At 38.6% G+C, this 22,210-nt stretch overlaps 1 protein-coding gene across 1 annotated transcript in view; it reads left to right on the top strand.

The window, feature by feature from the left end:
* PRKN (parkin RBR E3 ubiquitin protein ligase) overlaps positions 1-22,210 on the top strand; it is a 4,754,857-nt gene that overhangs the window by 606,728 nt on the left and 4,125,919 nt on the right. The window lies entirely within an intron of this gene.

The raw sequence follows: 22,210 nt of genomic DNA, 5'->3' as shown, positions 1-22,210 counted from the left end.
ATCATGCCAGTGATATACAGAATACTTTTGAATGTTTTAAAAGAAAAAGCGTTTTTACGCCTGTTCTGCACCCTTGCTTAGACTGCTTTCTAAAGGCATGTGAAAATGACTTATATAAACATTATTCTGATTGTAAAAAAGGCTCTTTATCATTGTTTCACAATATATCAAAAGATGAAAGAACTGCATTGAATATATTAGCTAATAACTCAGAAATTATAATAAGACCTGCTGAAAAAGGGGGAGGGGTGGTTATTTTGAATTCAAAAGATTATATGCACTACATGGGACTTTTGTTGCAAGATGACAATACTTATAAAAGTATAGACATTAAGGTGGTTGATAAATTAATATATGAAGTCTACCAAAACATATATGATCTATTGTTAACAAGACAAATTAGTTATGATTTTTATAAGTTTTTATTTATTGAACATCCAACCATACCTTACATCAAGGGATTACCCAAGATGCACAAAGGTATTATGCCTCCACCACTACATCCCATAGTAGTTGGAAACCAATGGGTTACAGAAAATATCTCCATTGTTATTGAAAGGAAATTAAAACCTTTGGTCAATGATATTCCTACCATCCTAAAAGACTCTTATCAGCTATTAAATAACCTAGATAATTTATCGAGTTCAATTCAAGATAAGCATTTATTGGTTACTTTAGATGTTCAAAGTTTATTTACAGCTATACCCAATACTTTTGGACTTGAAGCCATAAGTTTTTTACTGAATATGTTTTCTTTTTACAATAATCATGAACAGATTTTAATAAATGCTCTATAGATATAGTTCTCAGTAATAATGTAATGATGTTCAATGGCCACTTTTATATTCAACAGTGGGGGGTTGCCATGGGCACCCCCTGCGCGAATACCTATGCCAATCTGGCAGTCTATAAATGGGAAATTACTAACCTCTTCACACACTCTGATTATTATAAGGTGATTGCATACTACAGGTTTGTGGACGATATACTTTTAATATGGGACGGAAGTCCAAGTGAATTGAGAACTTTTATCAATGATTTAGAAAAAACAACTGATTTCTTAAAGTTCTCAATTGAATATTCATATTCTGATATTAATTTTCTAGACTTACATATCAAAAAGGATGGAAAAGGAAAATTAACATCTTCCCTTTATAGAAAAAAATGTTGGAAAAATACATTATTACAACATGAGAGTATGCATCCCAGATTTATTTTTAAAAATATCATAAGAGGACAATTTACAAGGATTCACAGAATATGTCAAAATGAAGAGGAACGTAATGAAGAATTTGACAAGTTAGAACATTTATTGATAGATAGAGGTTATAATCCAAGAACAGTGGCCACTATAAAAGAGAACTTTATGAATGGATTGAAACAAACTACAAAAGCGTTTTATAGATCTAATGCAGAAGGAAGGCAATATGATAGACAAGATTCTAAACAAGTTAGATGCATTATTAGTTACACTAGTGACAATAAATATTTAACAAGTATTATTAGCAAACATTGGTCTATTTTAACTACAAATGATGAAATTAAAAGATTAATAGGTGAAAGACCTACTTTTACTTATAAAAATATGAAAAATCTAAAAAGGTTATTATGTAAAGAGAGATTAATTGATACGACACATTATGCAACATTGACGGGCACTCACCCATGTGGAAAATGTAGCTCTTGTCATTGGATCTCAACAGATAAAGGCTTTATACATCCTGAACTATTATTTACTTTTGAATTTAAATGTTTTGCCAACTGTGAAGATAATAATGTAATATATTTGGCTACATGTGAAAAATGCTCTGCATTTTATGTTGGAATGACAACTAGGAAATTAAAGGAGAGAATACAGGAACATCTGTATGCTATAAAGAAAGCAGACACCAAAAATGCTCTCTCAAAACATGTTATAGAATTTCCAACACACAGTTTTAAATTCAGGGTGATACAAAAAAGACTAAGTAATAATAGAAGAGGGGATAATTTTAATAATCTGGAAAATTTAGAACTTGATTGGATCTTCAGATTTCGGGCACAGCAAGTTCCTGGCCTAAATAGTTATATTAGTATTAGATCATCTTTGAAAAAACGTAAATATCATTAATTTTATGTAAATAGAATTATAGATTGGTATATATTTATTTCAGTTAATTTATATATATATTTATATTAATTCATTATTTATTATAGTAAGATATGGATTAATATATTTTTTATTAACTACATTAGGCTAATTTACACTATAAATATTTTTATTAATTCATCTATTCACAAATATTTACTTTCATTGGTTTTTAATATATTTATTATATTTATTCATTTTATGAATATATATTTTATCATATATCCTCTCTTTTATTACTTAGTTAATAAAATGTCAATTTTATTACATTTTTTACATGATTTCTTACATGATGACCAATACTATTATAATTCACCATTATTTTTTATAAAAAGCTATTTATACTGAGACTTTAATATTATTATTATATTGTCACTGGGTTAATATTTATATATAAATACTTACTATACTTATTATACTCATTAGATTTACATGCATATATTTCTTAATTCACATTTTAATTATATATTATGCTTAGTGCTTCTGGATATTCACTGGCATTTATTTATTCATCATTGCTGCTAATTCTTCTAGTCATTGTTTATTTTCGATTGCTGCTATCTTTATTGCTGCTCTTTATTGCTGCTATTTTTTATTGCTGCTACTTTTTCTTTATTACTGTGACATTTTACATTGTTGCTATTTCTTCCTATTGTTGATATTTTTACTGCACATTCTCTATTGCACATTTTTATTATACATTTATTATACATTTTTACAGTTGATAAATTTCAAAGTTGTTATTGATTTTAATTTATATATAATACATTGTTACTAATTGATTTATATATGCCTACATATTTTAAAAAGCTGGATATGTTACATTTTAAAAAGCTGGATATGTTACATCTTTTCTGGTTTTTATTAACCATGCAAAGTCCGTTATATTTGAATAATTATAGATAGAGTTACGGTTGCTTAATACCTCTTTTAATATACTTTTTCACACTTGCTTATTATTATTTGATGAAATAATTATAATGAAACACAATGAATGATACTATTACATATTATTACATAAAAACGATGCTTATTCTTGTTTTCCGTTTTATATTTGGCGTTATTTGGTTTTACTGCTTTAAATGAATGAACACCATAAATAGGATAATTGATTGATTATTGTTTAATTAGATTAATTAATGGTTTTAGCAATTAACTTCATTGTATATATAAAGAATGCCTTTTACTGTGATGTTATATTCATCTGAAGAAGCGTGCAGTTTGTGGGCACGCGAAAGCGCTCATTCTTGGGCAGTAAAGGTTCGTTTATACTCATCGTGGTGTTAACCTGCTCTTTTTACTATAACAATTGTTTGGACTTTGGCTGCTGGTTAACTTTGGGAGAGAGGTTGGTTATTCTTCGTACTGTTAGCTCTCTGATTATGTAGCCCAGGCAGGTATGACCCTGACCTTGAGCAGTATCCTACCTTCACCAAGAATGATGCCACAATACAGAGATAAGATGATCAGCTTTAACAATTGGCTTAAACTCTGGTGTCATTCAAAGGGGATCCAATGTCTGTCTGCCTGGGATGACATGCTGGACAAGCCACGCTGCTTCGCAAGGGACGGCTTGCACCTGTCACCCCTGGGATTCTGGATATTGGCAAAGGCTCTTGCCACCCCCATAGTGCCTTTTAAAGGCTCAAATTCTAAACCTACCACCCTAGAACACAAAAAAGGAAAAAAACTAAGGGTAATGCTGCTCAATGCCAGAAGTCTAAATCTCAAAATGCACGACTCGAGGCCCTTCTCAGTATGGAGAACATCGATGTCTGTGCTGTGACAGAAACCTGGTTCAAGGCTCCTGAGAGCACCCCAGCACTATCAGGTTTTACCTCATATCATGCGTTCCGGCCCCAAAATCCGGACAATACCAAGAAAGGAGGGGGTATCCATATTCATCAAGGACACCCACACCTCAAGACTGGTGGCAACGCACGATGCATCGCAGACCATCCAGGTGCAATTAACCATAGGCAAGACTGCTCTGCAAATTGTAGCATGTTACAGGCCACCCTCACAAACTCAGGAACCTCACATGGCCTTCCTGAAAACACTAGAGGGGATAAATGTATCACCAAACACCATCATACTAGGTGACTTCAATTACCCTAATATAGACTGGGAACACTACCCTAGCCCAAAAGTTCCTGGAATTCATAAACTCAAATGCCATGGAACAACTAGTCACCATCCCCACAAGAGGAGAAAACACACTTGATCTCATCATCATGAACATGGGAGCACAATGTTCAACACCGGAAGTATACCCCTCACTGGTGAGATCAGATCACAAACTAATCTCGCTGGAAGTCCTCATCCCACCCCCACCTGAAATAAAAAAGACCACAGTAAAGAACTTCTCGAAAGCCGACTTCACACTTCTAAAGACTAGTGTGGTCTCCTTTAAGGCCCCCGAGCCGGCGGAAAACAGTACTCAAGCCGCTGAATCACTTACAAATGCCTTCTACCATCACCTGCAGGACTGCATGGATAAGGCAATCCCAAGCAAAACAAAGACTCTTTGTACCAAAGGCAAGTGTCCAGTCTGGTGGACCCCAGCCATAAACAAACTCTACAACAAAAGGAGGAAGCTACTACAAGATAGAGCAAAATCCTTAAAAGGTAAGACACCCTTGATCACTATAAGTAAAAACTAAGAGCTCTCATAAAATCATCCAAAGCAAATTTTGAGAGAAAAATAGCTAAAGACTCAAAAGAGAATCATAAGGCCTTCTTTAGCTATGTTAGAAACCTGGGAGGAAACTCCCAGATATGCTCAGAACTAGTTCAAAATGATGTGAAGATTACTGATCCTACAGACATTGCCAACATACTGGCTGACAGGTTCAGTGCAAACTTCTCCCCCCCTCCCAAAAGGAGATATCTATACCAGCGATTGCAGCCCCCAAACATCTCCAACGCCCAAGTGAGAACTGCTCTCCAAAGCAAAAACACAGCATCCATGGGACCTGATGGTGTCCCCGGCTGTGTGCTCCACGAACTCAACGAGGAATTAAACCCACAGCTAGGACTGCTGTTTAATCATAGTCTTACCTCTGGATACGTACCCAGGGAGTGGCACTGCAACTGTGGTCCCACTTCACAAAGGCGGTGCCTCCACCGACCCTGGAAATTACCGACCACTAGCTAGACAAGCCTTATCTGCAAAGCCATGGAGAGGATCATAATGGAACTCATAAATAAAGACATAGGAATTTGCAGACTTTGGATCCATCCCAGTTTGGCTTTGTCAAAGGCAGATCATGCCTTCTAAACTTGGTTGACTTTTGAAACAGTCACCAAAGCCATTGATGAGGAAAGGCAGTCCATACAGCCTACCTTGATCTGGCGAAGGCCTTGATACAATACCCCACTCGGGTATCATTGAAAAACTCATCAGCTTAAATGTTAACCCATACATCACAAGATGGGTTGCAAACTGGCTGAGTGAAAGAACCCACAGGGTCAGAGTTGCTGGCGCCATGTCAGACTCAAAGCCTGTCACAAGTGGTGTACCACAGGGCTCAGTCCTGGGCCCACTCTTGTTTGGCATCTACTTTCAGTACAAGCAAACACAGGAGGGTTATGGCTGACAAAGTTTGCAGATGACTGCAAACTAAGCCATAGTAGAAAACACATCTGACACAGATATCCTTCAGAAGGGTCTCACAGAAACGGATAACTGGTGCCAGAGCCATGGCCTAAAGTTAAATGCCAAAAATGCATAGTCATACCCTTGGAAAAACAAGGTTACCCTAGCTACCAAATAGGTGGCAATCCACTGAGCACAGAAGAAGTTATCAGGGACCTGGGGACCCAGGTTGATAGTAGTCTGTCATTGAAACCCATATAGCTAAAGTAGTTAGGAAGACCTTCTACATTGCCCACCTTATCATGAAGGGATTCTCATCTAGATCAAGGAGGTCATAGTCTCCTATACTCATCACTCATCAGACCAATGATTGAGTACAATGCCCCATTAGGAATGTATCTGACCCGACACTTGCAGCAGCTGGAGAGGCCACAAAAGTTCCTCACCAAAAGGATAAAGGGTCTCAAACATCTGTCCTATGCTGCCCGACTGAAAGAACTCCAGCTCTATTCAGTACACCTGCTCAGAGGTGACCTTTGCCTAACATACAAGGCCATGTCAAACCCAGATTTGATGAATATGCTTCACCTCAAAAAATCTAGATCCGTCAGAGCCACAAGGGAGACTTAAACCTCGACACGGCTATTAATAGGGCGTGCTGGAGGGATAGATTCATCACCCAAAGACTCCCTATGCTGTGGAACAAAATCCCGGTATATGTGAGGCAGAGCACCTCGCTGGCCTTGTTCAACAGAAATCTTGACCAATGGATGGGAGATCGCAGATATACCCCAGGGATTACCTCAGTGTCACTGCTCGACAGAGGCACAGCAAAATAATGGGTATAGTTCCCCATACTAAAGGGGTGGCGTAAGCCACAAAACTATGGGCTAGGCTTGTAAATGCCCTTGGGCAGATAGGCTAGTATGAACCTATGAACCTAAGTGATACATTGATAACCTAGACACTAAGGGATACATTGATAACCAAGACACTAAGTCAAACAGTGATAACACAGATACTAAGTGATACAGTGATAACCCAGACACTACGTGATACAGTAATAACCCAGACACTAAGTAATAAAGTTATAACCCAGACACTAAGTAATACAGTGATAACCCAGACACCAAATGAGACAGTGATAACCTGGACACTATGTGATACAGTGATAACCCAGACACTAAGTGATACAGTGATAACCCAGACACCAAGTGATACAGTGATAACCCAAACACTAAGTGATACAGTGATAACCTAGACACTAAGTGATACAGTGATAACCTAGACACTAAGTGATACAGTGATAACCCAGACACTAAGTGATACATTGATAACCCAGACACTAAGTGATACATTGATAACCTAGACACTAAGTGATACATTGATAACCCAGACACTAACTGATACATTGATAACCCAGACACTAAGTGATAACTTGATAGCCCAGACGCCAAGTGAGACAATGATAACCCAGATATTAAGTGATATATTGATAACCTAGACACTAAGTGATACAGTGATAACCCAGACACTAAGTGGTACATTGATAACCCCAGACACTAAGTGATACAGTGATAACCCAGACTCTAAGTAAGACAGTGATACCCCAGACACTAAGTGATACAGTGATAACCCAGACACTAAGTGATAAAGTGATAACCAAGTAAGTGATACGTTGATAACACAGACACTAAGTGATACGTTGATAATCCAGACACCAAGTGAGACAGTGATAACCCATGCACTAAGTGATACAGTGATAACCCAGACACTAAGTGATACAGTGATAACACAGACACTAAGTGATACATTAATAACCCAAACACTAAGTGAAACATTGATAACCTAGACACTAAGTGATACACTGATAAACTAGACACTAAGTGAGACAGTGATAACCGAGACACTAAGTGATAACCCAGATACCAATTGATACATTGATAACCCAGACACTAACTGATGCAGTGATAACCCAGACATTAAGTGATACAGTGATAACCCAAACACTAAGTAATACATTGATAACCTAGACACTAAGTGAGACACTGAACCCAGACACCAAGTGAGACAGTGATAACCCAGACACTAAGTGATACAGTGATAACCCAGATACCAATTGATACATTGATAACCCAGACACCAAGTGAGACAGTGATAACCCAGACCCCAAGTGATACATTGATAACCCATAGACCAAGTGATACATTGAAAACCCAGACACCAAGTGATACAGTGATAACCCAAACACTAAGTGATACAGTGATAACCCAGACACTAAGTGATACATTGATAACCTAGACACTAAGTGATACCATTGATAACCAAGACACTAAGTAATACAGTGATAACCTAGACTCTAAGTGATACATTGATAACCCAGACACTAAGTGATACAATGACAACCCAGACACTAAGTGATACATTGATAACCCAGACACTAAGTGATACAGTGATAACCCAGACACTAAGTGATACAGTGATAACCCAGACACCAAGTGATACATTGATAACCCAGACACCAAGTGAGACAGTGATAACCCAGACACTAAATTATACAGTGATAACCCAGACACTAAGTGATACAGTAATAACCCAGACACTAGGTAATAAAGTGTGAACCCAAACACTAAATGATACAATGATGACCCAGACACTAAGTGATACATTGATAACCAAGACCCCAAGTGAGACAGTGATAACCCAGACACTAAGTGATACATTGATAACCCAGATACCAAGTGAGACAGTGATAACCCAGACCCCAACTGATACAGTGATAAACCAGTCACTAAGTGATACATTGATAACCCAGAGACCAAGTGATACATTGATAACCCAGAGACCAAGTGATACACTGATAACCCAAACACTAAGTGATACACTGATAACCCAAACACTAAGTGATACAGTGATAACCCAGACACCAAGTGATACAGTGATAATCCAGACACCAAGTGATACATTGATAACCCCGAGACCAAGTGATACATTGATAACCCAGACTAAGTGATACAGTGATAACCTAGACACTAAGTGATACATTGATAACCTAGACACTAAGTGATACATTGATAACCAATGCACTAAGTAATGCATTGATAACCCAGACACTAAGCGATACAATGACAACCCAGACACTATGTGATACATTGATAACCCAGACACTAAGTGATACAATGATAACTCAGACACTAAGTGATACAGTGATAACCCAGACACCAAGTAAGACAGTGATAACCCAGACACTAAATGATACAGTGATAGCCCAGACACTAAATGATACAGTGATAACCCAGACACTAAGTGATACAGTGATAACCCAGATACTAAGTAATAAAGTGAGAACCCAGACACTAAGTGATACAATGATGTCCCAGACACTAAGTGATACATTGATAACCAAGACCCCAAGTGAGACAGTGATAACCCAGACAGTAAGTGATACATTGATAACCCAGACACTAAGTAATACACTGATAACTCAGACACTAAGTGATAGAGTCATAACCCAGACACCAAGTGATACAGTGATAACCCAGACACCAAGTGATACAGTGATAACCCAGACACCAAGTGAGACAGTGATAACCCAGATACTAAGTTATACAGTGATAACCCAGACACTACGTGATACAGTAATAACCCAGACACTAAGTAATAAAGTTATAACCCAGACACTAAGTGATACAGTGATAACCCAGACACCAAGTGATACAGTGATAACCCAGACACTAAGTGATACAGTGATAACCGAGACACTAAGTGATACAGTGATAACCCAGACACTAAGTGATACAGTGATAACCCAGACACCAAGTGAGACAGTGATAACCCAGACCCCAAGTGAGACAGTGATAACCCAGACCCCAAGTGATACATTGATAACCCAGAGACCAAGTGATACATTGATAACCCAGAGACCAAGTGATACAATGATAACCCAGACACCAAGTGATACAGTGATAACCCAGACACTAAGTGATACAGTGATAACCCAGATACTAATTGATACATTGATAACCCAGACACCAAGTGAGACAGTGATAACCCAGACCCCAAGTGATACATTGATAACCCAGACACTAAGTGATACATTGATAACCCAGAGACCAAGTGATACATTGATAACCCAGAGACCAAGTGATACAATGATAACCCAGACACCAAGTGATAGTGATAACCCAAACACTAAATGATACAGTGATAACATAGACACTAAATGATACAGTGATAACCCAGACACTAAATGATACATTGATAACCAAGACAGTAAGTAATACTGTGATAACCCAGACTCCAAGTGATACATTGATAACCAAGACACTAAGTGATACATCGATAACCCAGACACTAAGTGATACAGTGATAACCCAGACACTAAGTGATACAGTGATAACCCAGACACCAAGGGATACATTGATAACCCAGACACCAAGTGAGACAGTGATAACCCAGACACTAAATGATACAGTGATAACCCAGACACTAAGTGATACAGTGATAACCCAGACACAAAGTAATAAAGTGAGACCCAGACACTAAGTGATACATTGATAACCCAGACACTAAGTGATACATGGATAACCCAGACACTAAGTGATACGGTGATAAACCAGACACTAAGTAATACACTGATAACTCAGACACTAAGTGATACAGTGATAACCCAGACATCAAGTGATACAGTGATAACCCAGACACCAAGGGATACAGTGATAATCCAGACGCCAAGTGAGACAGTGATAACCCAGATACTAGGTGATACAGTGATAACCCAGACACTATGTGATACAGTAATAACCCAGACACTAAGTAATAAAGTTATAACCCAGACACTAAGTGATACATTGATAACCCAGACACCAAGTGAGACAGTGATAACCCAGACACTAAGGGATACAGTGATAACCCAGACACTAAGTGATACATTGATAACCCAGACACTAAGTGATACAGTGGTTACCCAGACACTAAGTGATACAGGGATAACCCAGACACTGAGTGATACAGTGATAGTTCAGACACTAAGTGATACAGTGATAACCCAGACACTAAGGGATACAGGGATAACCCAGACACTAAGTGATACAGTGAAAACCCAGACACCAAGTGATACAGTGATAACCCAGACACTAAGTGATACAGGGTAACCCAGACACTAAGTGATACAGTGATAGTCCAGACACTAAGTGATACAGTGATTACCCAGACACTAAGTGATACAGGGATAACCCAGACACTAAGTGATACAGTGATAACCCAGACACATTGTGATACATTGATAACCCAGACACATTGTGATACAGTGATAATCCAGACAATAAGTGATACATTGATAACCCAGACACCAAGTGATACAGTGATAACCCATACACTAAGTGATACATTGATAACCCTGACACTAAATGAGACAGTGATAACCCAGACACTAAGTGATACAGGGATAACCCAGACACTAAGTGATACAGTGATAACCCAGACACTAAGTGATACATTGATAACCTAGACACTAAGTGATACATTGATAACCAGGACACTAAGTGATACAGTGATAACCCAGACACTAAGTGATACATTGATAACCTAGACACTAAGTGATACCATTGATAACCAAGACACTAAATAATACAGCGATAACCTAGACTCTAAGTGATACATTGATAACCCAGACACTAAGTGATACATTGATAACCCAGACACTAAGTGATACAGTGATAACCCAGACACTAAGTGATACAGTGATAACCCAGACACCAAGTGAGACAGTGATAACCCAGACACTAAATTATACAGTGATAACCCAGACACTAAGTGATGCAGTAATAACCCAGACACTAGGTAATAAAGTGTGAACCCAAACACTAAATGATACAATGATGACCCAGACACTAAGTGATACATTGATAACCAAGACCCCAAGTGAGACAGTGATAACCCAGACACTAAGTGATACATTGATAACCCAGACACCAAGTGAGACAGTGATAACCCAGACCCCAACTGATACATTGATAACCCAGTCACTAAGTGATACATTGATAACCCAGAGACCAAGTGATACATTGATAACCCAGAGACCAAGTGATACACTGATAACCCAAACACTAAGTGATGCACTGATAACCCAAACACTAAGTGATACAGTGATAACCCAGACACCAAGTGATACAGTGATAATCCAGACACCAAGTGATACATTGATAACCCCGAGACCAAGTGATACATTGATAACCCAGACTAAGTGATACAGTGATAACCTAGACACTAAGTGATACATTGATAACCTAGACACTAAGTGATACATTGATAACCAATACACTAAGTAATGCATTGATAACCCAGACACTAAGCGATACAATGACAACCCAGACACTATGTGATACATTGATAACCCAGACACTAAGTGATACAATGATAACCCAGACACTAAGTGATACAGTGATAACCCAGACACCAAGTAAGACAGTGATAACCCAGACACTAAATGATACAGTGATAACCCAGACACTAAGTGATACAGTGATAACCCAGATACTAAGTAATAAAGTGAGAACCCAGACACTAAGTGATACAATGATGTCCCAGACACTAAGTGATACATTGATAACCAAGACCCCAAGTGAGACAGTGATAACCCAGACAGTAAGTGATACATTGATAACCCAGACACTAAGTAATACACTGATAACTCAGACACTAAGTGATAGAGTCATAACCCAGACACCAAGTGATACAGTGATAACCCAGACACCAAGTGATACAGTGATAACCCAGACACCAAGTGAGACAGTGATAACCCAGATACTAAGTTATACAGTGATAACCCAGACACTACGTGATACAGTAATAACCCAGACACTAAGTAATAAAGTTATAACCCAGACACTAAGTGATACAGTGATAACCCAGACACCAAGTGATACAGTGATAACCCAGACACTAAGTGATACAGTGATAACCGAGACACTAAGTGATACATTGATAACCCAGACACTAAGTGATACAGTGATAACCCAGACACTAAGTGATACAGTGATAACCCAGATACTAATTGATACATTGATAACCCAGACACCAAGTGAGACAGTGATAACCCAGACCCCAAGTGATACATTGATAACCCAGACACTAAGTGATACATTGATAACCCAGAGACCAAGTGATACATTGATAACCCAGAGACCAAGTGATACAATGATAACCCAGACACCAAGTGATACAGTGATAACCCAAACACTAAATGATACAATGATAACCTAGACACTAAATGATACAGTGATAACCCAGACATTAAATGATACATTGATAACCTAGACACTAAGTGATACATTGATAACCAAGACACTAAGTAATACAGTGATAGTCCAGACACTAAGTGATACAGTGATTACCCAGACACTAAGTGATACAGGGATAACCCAGACACTAAGGGATACATTGATAACCCAGACACCAAGTGAGATAGTGATAACCCAGACACTAAATGATACAATGATAACCCAGACACTAAGTGATACATTGATAACCAAGACACTAAGTGATACATCGATAACCCAGACACTAAGTGATACAGTGATAACCCAGACACTAAGGGATACATTGATAACCCAGACACCAAGTGAGATAGTGATAACCCAGACACTAAATGATACAATGATAACCCAGACACTAAGTGATACAGTGATAACCCAGACACAAAGTAATAAAGTGAGACCCAGACACTAAGTGATACATTGATAACCCAGACACTAAGTGATACATGGAGAACCCAGACACTTAGTGATACGGTGATAAACCAGACACTAAGTAATACACTGATAACTCAGACACTAAGTGATAGAGTGATAACCCAGACATCAAGTGATACAGTGATAACCCAGACACCAAGGGATACAGTGATAATCCAGACACCAAGTGAGACAGTGATAACCCAGATACTAAGTGATACACTGATAACCCAGACACTACGTGATACAGTAATAACCCAGACAATAAGTAATAAAGTTATAACCCAGACACTAAGTGATACATTGATAACCCAGACACCAAGTGAGACAGTGATAACCCAGACACTAAGGGATACAGTGATAACCCAGTTACCAATTGATACATTGATAACCCAGACACCAAGTGAGACAGTGATAACCCAGACCCCAAGTGATACATTGATAACCCAGACACTAAGTGATACATTGATAACCCAGAGACCAAGTGATACATTGATAACCCAGAGACCAAGTGATACAATGATAACCCAGACACCAAGTGATACAGTGATAACCCAAACACTAAATGATACAGTGATAACATAGACACTAAATGATACAGTGATAACCCAGACACTAAATGATACATTGATAACCTAGACACTAAGTGATACATTGATAACCAAGACACTAAGTAATACAGTGATAACTCAGACTCTAAGTGATACATTGATAACCAAGACACTAAGTGATACATCGATAACCCAGACACTAAGTGATACAGTGATAACCCAGACACCAAGTGATACAGTGATAACCCAGACACTAAGTGATACAGTGATAACCCAGACACCAAGGGATACATTGATAACCCAGACACCAAGTGAGACAGTGATAACCCAGACACTAAATGATACAGTGATAACCCATACACTAAGTGATACAGTGATAACCCAGACACAAAGTAATAAAGTGATACATGGATAACCCAGACACTAAGTGATACAGTGATAACCCAGACATCAAGTGATACAGTGATAATCCAGACGCCAAGTGAGACAGTGATATCCCAGATACTAAGTGATACAGTGATAACCCAGACACTACGTGATACAGTAATAACCCAGACACTAAGTAATAAAGTTATAACCCAGACACTAAGTGATACATTGATAACCCAGACACCAAGTGAGACAGTGATAACCCAGACACTAAGGGATAGAGTGATAACCCAGACACTAAGTGATACATTGATAACCCAGACACTAAGTGATACAGTGGTTACCCAGACACTAAGTGATACAGGGATAACCCAGACACTGAGTAATACAGTGATAGTCCAGACACTAAGTGATACAGTGATAACCCAGACACTAAGGGATACAGGGATAACCCAGACACTAAGGGATACAGGGATAACCCAGACACTAAGTGGTACATTAATAACCCCGACACTAAGTGATACAGTGATAACCCAGACTCTAAGTAAGACAGTGATAACCCAGACATTAAGTTATACAGTGATAACCCAGACACTAAGTGATAAAGTGATAACCAAGTAAGTGATACATTGATAACCCAGACACTAAGTGATACAGTGACAACCCAGACACCAAGCGAGACAGTGATAACCCAGACAATAAGTGATACAGTGATAACCCAGACACTAAGTAATAAAGTGATAACTCAGACACTAAGTGATACAGTGATAACCCAGACACTAAGTGATATGTTGATAACCAAGACCCCAAGTGAGACAGTGATAACCCAGACACTAAGTGATACAGTGATAACCCAGACACCAAGTGATACAGTGATAACCCAAACACTAAGTGATACAGTGATAACCTAGACGCTAAGTGATGCAGTGATAACCTAGACACTAAGTGATACAGTGATAACCCAGACACTAAGTGATACATTGATAACCAAGACCCCAAGTGAGACAGTGATAACCCAGACAGTAAGTGATACATTGATAACCCAGACACTAAGTGATACATTGATAACCTAGACACTAAGTGATACATTGATAACCAATACACTAAGTAATGCATTGATAACCCAGACACTAAGCGATACAATGACAACCCAGACACTAAGTGATACATTGATAACCCAGACACCAAGTGAGACAGTGATAACCCAGACACTAAATGATACAGTGATAACCCAGACACTAAGTGATACAGTGATAACCCAGACACTAAGTAATAAAGTGAGAACCCAGACACTAAGTGATACAATGATGTCCCAGACACTAAGTGATACATTGATAACCAAGACCCCAAGTGAGACAGTGATAACCCAGACAGTAAGTGATACATTGATAACCCAGACACTAAGTGATACATTGATAACCTAGACACTAAGTGATACATTGATAACCAAGACAGTAAGTGAAACAGTGATAACCCAGACTCTAAGTGATACATTGATAACCCAGACACTAAGTGATACAGTGATAACCCAGACACCAAGTGATACAGTGATAACCCAGACACCAAGTGAGGCAGTGATAACCCAGATACTAAGTTATACAGTGATAACCCAGACACTACGTGATACAGTAATAACCCAGACATTAATAATAAAGTTATAACCCAGACACTAAGTGATACAGTGATAACCCAGACACCAAGTGATACAGTGATAACCCAGACACTAAATGATACAGTGATAACCAAGACACTAAGTGATACAGTGATAACCCAGACACTAAGTGATACAGTGATAACCCAGATACTAATTGATACATTGATAACCCAGACACCAAGTGAGACAGTGATAACCCAGACCCCAAGTGATACATTGATAACCCAGACACTAAGTGATACATTGATAACCCAGAGACCAAGTGATACATTGATAACCCAGAGACCAAGTGATACAATGATAACCCAGACACCAAGTGATACAGTGATAACCCAAACACTAAATGATACAGTGATAACATAGACACTAAATGATACAGTGATAACCCAGACACTAAATGATACATTGATAACCAAGACACTAAGTAATACAGTGATAACCCAGACTCCAAGTGATACATTGATAACCAAGACACTAAGTGATACATCGATAACCCAGACACTAAGTGATACAGTGATAACCCAGACACTAAGTGATACAGTGATAACCCAGACACCAAGGGATACATTGATAACCCAGACACCAAGTGAGACAGTGATAACCCAGACACTAAATGATACAGTGATAACCCAGACACTAAGTGATACAGTGATAACCCAGACACAAAGTAATAAAGTGAGACCCAGACACTAAGTGATACATTGATAACCCAGACACTAAGTGATACATGGATAACCCAGACACTAAGTGATACGGTGATAAACCAGACACTAAGTAATACACTGATAACTCAGACACTAAGTGATACAGTGATAACCCAGACATCAAGTGATACAGTGATAACCCAGACACCAAGGGATACAGTGATAATCCAGACGCCAAGTGAGACAGTGATAACCCAGATACTAGGTGATACAGTGATAACCCAAACACTACGTGATACAGTAATAACCGAGACACTAAGTAATAAAGTTATAACCCAGACACTAAGTGGTACATTGATAACCCAGACACCAAGTGAGACAGTGATAACCCAGACACTAAGGGATACAGTGATAACCCAGACACTAAGAGATACATTGATAACCCAGACACTAAGTGATACAGCGGTTACCCAGACACTAAGTGATACACGGATAACCCAGACACTGAGTGATACAGTGATGGTCCAGACACTAAGTGATACAGTGATAACCCAGACACTAAGGGATACAGGGATAACCCAGACACTAAGTGATACAGTGAAAACCCAGACACCAAGTGATACAGTGATAACCCAGACACTAAGTGATACAGGGTAACCCAGACACTAAGTGATACAGTGATAGTCCAGACACTAAGTGATACAGTGATTACCCAGACACTAAGTGATACAGGGATAACCCAGACACTAAGTGATACAGTGATAACCCAGACACATTGTGATACATTGATAACCCAGACACATTGTGATACAGTGATAATCCAGACAATAAGTGATACATTGATAACCCAGACACCAAGTGATACAGTGATAACCCAGACACTAAGTGATACACTGATAACCCTGACACTAAATGAGACAGTGATAACCCAGACACTAAGTGATACAGGGATAACCCAGACACTAAGTGATACAGTGATAACCCAGACACCAAATGCTACAGTGATAACCCAAACACTAATTTGATACAGGGATAACCCAGACACTAAGTGATACAGAGATAACCCAGACACTAAGTGATAAAGTGATAACTCAGACGCCAAGTGATACAGTGATAACCCAGACACTAAGTAATACAGGGATAACCCAGACAATAAGTGATACAGTGATAGTCCAGACAATAAGTGATACAGGGATAACCCAGACACTAAGTGATACAGTGATAACCCAGACACCAAGTGATACAGTGATAACCCATACACCAAGTGATACAGTGATACCCCAGACACTAAGTAATAAAGTGATAACCCAGACACTAAGTGATACATTGATAAACCAGACACTAAGTGATACATTGATAACCCTGACACTAAGTGATACAGTGATAACCCAGACACTAAGTGAGACAGTGATAACCCATACACTAAGTGATACAGTGATAACCCAGACACTAAGTGATACAGAGATAACCCAGACACTAAGTGGTACAGTGATAGTGCAGACACCCAGTGGTACAATGATAACCCAGACACCAAGTGATACAGGGATAACCCAAACACTAAGTGATACAGTTATAACCCAGACACTAAGTGAGACATTGATAACCCAGACACATTGTGATACAGTGATAATCCAGACAATAAGTGATACATTGATAACCCAGACACCAAGTGATACAGTGATAACCCAGACACTAAGTGGTACAGTGATAGTGCAGACACCCAGTGGTACATTGATAACCCAGACACCAAGTGATACAGGGATAACCCAGACACTAAGTGATACAGTGATAACCCAGACACATTGTGATACATTGATAACCCAGACACATTGTGATACAGTGATAATCCAGACAATAAGTGATACATTGATAACCCAGACACCAAGTGATACAGTGATAACCCAGACACTAAGTGGTACAGTGATAGTGCAGACACCCAGTGGTACATTGATAACCCAGACACCAAGTGATACAGGGATAACCCAGACACTAAGTGATACAGTGATAACCCAGACACATTGTGATACATTGATAACCCAGACAGTAAGTGATACATTGATAACCTTGACACTAAGTGATACATTGATAACCCAGACACCAAGTGAGACATTGATAACTCGGACACTAAGTGATACAGGGATATCCCAGACACTAAGTGATACAGTGATAACCCAAACACTAAGTGATACCTTGATAACCCAGACACTAAGTGATACAGGGATAACCCAGACCCTAAGTGATGCAGTGATAACCCAGACACTAAGTGTTACTGGGATAACCCAGACACTAAGTGATACAGTGATAACCCAAATACTAAATGATACATTGATAACCCAGACACTAAGTGATGCAGTGATAACCCAGACACTAAGTGATACAGTGATAACCCAGACACTAATTGAGACAGTGATAACCCAGACACGAAGTGTTACAGTGATAACCCAGACACTTAAGTGATACAGTTATAACCTAGACACTAAGTGATACATTGATAACCCAGACACCAAGTGAGACAGTGATAACTCGGACACTAAGTGATACAGGGATAACCCAGACACTAAGTGATACAGTGATAACCCAAACACTAAGTGATAACCTATTGTTTGCTTTAAAGACTTTCTGCTCTTGCTCCTTCCTTTCAATGCCACAATTTGCTTTTACTGTAATAATGAAGGATTAACAGTCTGAAGACCCTTAACATATTTTGGTATTCTCTTTTTTTGGTTTTTGTTCCTCTCTACTCTGCTTCGAAACAGAACTAGTCTGGCAGTCACGATATGGTTTGTCATGGTACTATATGTCAAAAGTTCTTCATTACCTAGATTTATCATCCTCACCCCTCTTTCTGTAGATTTCGACGATATATGTACATTGTTCATACTAATTACAAACTAGTCCCTATGTTCATGTGGGTGCTCTGGGTTCCTTCCACATTCCAAAGACATACACTAGGCAGATGGAACAGTAACTTGGTCATAAGTAAGATTGTGAACACACATGGTATAGAAGAAAAACTGAGGCAGGGCTATTTGCCAAGTTGTGTAAATATTAGTTCTAGATAATTGTCACTGTTGATGTGGCACCCCAATCCCATCTGCAAAAAATGAGAAGCAGGGGGGTTATGAACAGATGGGAAGATACACATAGTTATTACAAATCTTTCTCAGAGGTCTTACTCTCCACTGTCTGAATAATTTTTCACTTAAATATTTTCATACAGCCAATATTGAATCAAAACTGATGTGTACCTTATTCAATAGCTTCTTCAAATTACCCTTCAATAAATAAATGCATAGCTTTTCCTACTTTTTGCTGTCAGTGGAAAGATTTGCCTGTTTACTGCGGCTGACATACTGTTGACCTACCTCATACAAACATTTCAGAATGCTGGCACCAGAACTCCTTTTACTTTCTGATGTTTTTTTTCTTCATATCCTGCTGTAACAATTTAATTTGTAGATTACTGTGCAGCAAATCTGAGTAAACTAACAGTAACTGTACAACCTGCACACTTGCAGCAGTGACACTACTGAACTCACATGCCCCACAGTACACCTAGGTCATGAGGCAATTTTGGGTCTTCAGCCTACTGTCAAGGACAGCCTTTCTTCCTTAGTTAGTGAGGGAGCTTATGTGTCATCTGTCTCCCACACTTCAGAATCAAGGCAGGTGCAGTTCCGTCTGACCCATCACTTTTTTCTGCCTGACTTACGTTTCCTTTATTGCTACTCTCTTCTATTCCCAGATGAATACTAATTTCTGATGATGGCATCTAACTTGGTAAAATAATCTCTGTATTAGCTTTGTGGTTTGTGTGAGGTGACTTGTAAATAATTGTTTCTATTACTTTTCTTCATTTATTGCTCGTCTTTTACATGCAATATTAAACGCATTTTATGCTTTAAAGATCTGTCTTCCTTCAATGACAAGTATATTCTCTGGATTATGTTGATTTTTACGGCCTTCGGCTTTTGAGTTCTTTGTGCTGCGTCTGTATGTTTTAAATAACTTATCCATGTTTGTATATCTTTTTGCATTACTCCAAGTTTTGTACTGAAATTTGTTTGTGTTCTGTATGTACTTGCTACTTATATTCTGTATTTTTGCTGTTGGTCCAGATTTTGATTGAAAATGTACTTTGTAAATGAATATCCTTTTCCATGTATGGACATTAGACCCTTGTACAGTATTACATGTGTAGCTGACCATTTACTGTTGAAAGGATTACTCTGAACTTTTAGGAAGTTTTCTTTGCTTGGGACCATAGCTTGCTGCATGTTATTTTTCTTACCTTCTTGCACAAAACAAAGATCCTGTACCTTTTTCAGTGTACTTATTAGTACTTCTACTCTGCAGTGCCACTCCTCTGAATTCTTCCACAGTAATAACCTCTTTTCCTGTTGGTTACTACAAAATACTTGGCCATATATTACTCAATCCCTTTGTCTTCCTGATGTTCTGATTGGTCACCTGTGCTCTTAAGTATTCAAACACCATTCCATTATCCATTTTATGCCCACTATTCTCCACACTCACTTTGTCACCTTCCCAGCATGGTACCCTGTCTATGCTTTCTCTTTTTACAGATGGAAGCAAATAGTACCTTCAGTATTTCTGTTTTATCTCAGTTTTCGTTGATCTCTCCAATCTATTTGTGTTGAGTTGCCAGGCCTTTTGCTTTCTTCTTGCTTTTATTTAAATAATTCTTTGTTTTCCCTGCCCCTTTTTGCAAATGTCCTTTTAATTTGCCCCTTTGCAACCTTCCTTTCCATGTTTTCCTTTCTGCTTGCCTCCTTGTACTGTGCTTTCTTGCCCTTCTTCTCTAAATGCCCTGTATTTTACCTTTATTTCTAGGCTCACCTTTCTGTGTCACCATATTTGTTTTCTTTTTGCCTTTATGCATCTTCACCTTCATCTGGTCATGCTTGACCCCATCTAACTTTGTTACAGATACATCCAGAATCTCAGCCATTCTGGGACAGTGCCACATTGATTTGCTCCATTCCTTTGTTATCCCCCCAGTCTCTCATGTTTCTGTCATAAAACACCAGCATTCTTAACCTTTCTTTATCTTAAGTGCCACAGTACTCGCCCTAATTTTTACCCTGCTTGCTCCTTTGCTTCCTTACCCCCTTTGTGCTCCACAACTAAAATCCTTCTGCAGAAGAAGCCCTTTTGGTCTTACCTGTACAACAGTATTGTTTTGACAGAAACCTAAACAGGTGTCCTTGTTTTTTTATACATGTTCTGAGACAAGTCTCAGAAGCAGCAGCTACAAGCTTTGTGTTCTCAGAGTGGAATAACCTTTTACCATAAGGTCTAATGAGGGCCAAACAAATTAGTTGCTCTCATAAAGAAGTGGATATGTATATTTTCTGCTTTTACATAGGTCACAGAAGATTGTTTCAGCACCACAAGTGATCCCCTTAATACAAACCAGATGCACTACCATAATACTAGATGTTCTGCTCTTTGTATCTCAAAGAGCTGCTCCTTTCCAGTCATGAATCTGAACTAGGAACAGAGGTATAAGCCC

The sequence above is a fragment of the Protopterus annectens genome, chromosome 1.part0 (assembly GCF_019279795.1).
Source record: "Protopterus annectens isolate FY-2018-M chromosome 1.part0, PAN1.0, whole genome shotgun sequence".
In the NCBI taxonomy this organism is placed as follows: domain Eukaryota; kingdom Metazoa; phylum Chordata; order Ceratodontiformes; family Protopteridae; genus Protopterus; species Protopterus annectens.
The sequence above is the reverse complement of the archived record's forward strand: the minus strand, read 5'-3'. Positions and strand labels throughout refer to the sequence as shown.